At 40.2% G+C, this 1,447-nt stretch overlaps 1 pseudogene; it reads right to left on the bottom strand.

The window, feature by feature from the left end:
* Positions 1-337: 337 nt before the first annotated feature.
* Positions 338-456, bottom strand: LOC118600982 (annotated as a pseudogene).
* Positions 457-1,447: the final 991 nt, after the last annotated feature.

Genomic DNA, 1,447 nt, shown 5'->3' on the forward strand with positions numbered 1-1,447 from the left:
GCACTTTGTTGGAACTGGAGTGTGGCTCAAAAATGATCTCAATGAATAAAACTTGGTAGCAATTTTCTTTAAACAAGCGTGTGCATGGTGCTAAATCTTTTTGTATTAAGACACGCATTTGGTTGCTGCACACTTTGGGTTCCTAATAATCGCCCAAGACTGCTCCAGTTGGCATCTTCTCTTCAGAAAGAGTATTTTTCCAGGAGCCCAGGTGCCTGTATATATGTTAATATACCTGCTATTTTTTTTTTTTAGGCGAAGCAACCCTTGGTTGACCTCACAGATTACAAGGACCTTGTCAGCTTACAATCCCTTATTATTATTTTTATTGTTTTTACTCCTATAGCACCTGGTCTTCCTAGTTGGTCTCCCATCCAAGTACTAACCAGGCCCCGCCCTGCTTAGCTTCCGAGATCAGATGGGATCAGGCTTGGTCAGGGTGGCATGGCTGTAGACAATATACCTGCTATTTTTAAGAGGAGGATGTCTATGTTCTTCACTTAAAGTACCTCAAAGCAATGCACACAGAATCCAATATAAAACCTCAGTGAGAGCAAATGGCAGTCCCTATGGAAGTTGCAGACTTGTTCCAGATCTACAGAGGTTGTTAATGTATGTAGTAACTCAGAGTATGATCATAATAATACTTTCAGTGGAGGCTTTCTCTACACCGGATACAATGCTATACTGTATGTTTAATCTTCATAACATCCCTATTAGACTCTCTTACCATCCTCATTCTACAGAAGAGGACACTGAAGTTAAAATTCAAGAAATCTTATATGTGGCAGAGGTGGGGTTCAAGCAAAATGAACCTGACACCAAAACCCATATTCTTAATCTCAATGCTACACACACACACACACACACACACACACACACACATACATATACATATGTGCATATATACACATTCAATTGTATATATACACTCATTGATCTTGATATTATATATATATATGTGTGTGTGTATACATATATACATATGTATACACTAAATGATGGTGACCAAAGTGAGGTACTATGAGAGAAAAGGAACCTCATCTTGACTTAAACTTCTCTGGGCTGCTACTCTCTATAGCAACAGACTCCTTTCTCAATGAATAATAATGTGATGAGCAGTGTGTGCTCAAGAGATTTATTTTGGGTCAACCTGTCCCTTGGCATGTCCTATTGAAATAGTCAAATACTTAAGGCATTGCTCAGACCCAGCTGCCAGTGCCTAGCCTGCAGTCACTAAGCCATAAAGGAAAGAGATCTCTCTCAACACAAGCTAGGAGAGACTCAAGCCAAATCAAGTAAAAAATAAGTGACTCAAGAAATATGAACGGCATCCGAATAGCTCATACATTCAGCTGCTGTGCATTGGACACATAATCGAGTACTGAGCTTTGGCATTTCCATGCGTCTCCTTCCTTCCTCACACTGGTCCCCTTCACCACCACCC

This window comes from Rousettus aegyptiacus, unplaced genomic scaffold (assembly GCF_014176215.1).
Source record: "Rousettus aegyptiacus isolate mRouAeg1 unplaced genomic scaffold, mRouAeg1.p scaffold_m13_p_3, whole genome shotgun sequence".
NCBI lineage: Eukaryota > Metazoa > Chordata > Mammalia > Chiroptera > Pteropodidae > Rousettus > Rousettus aegyptiacus.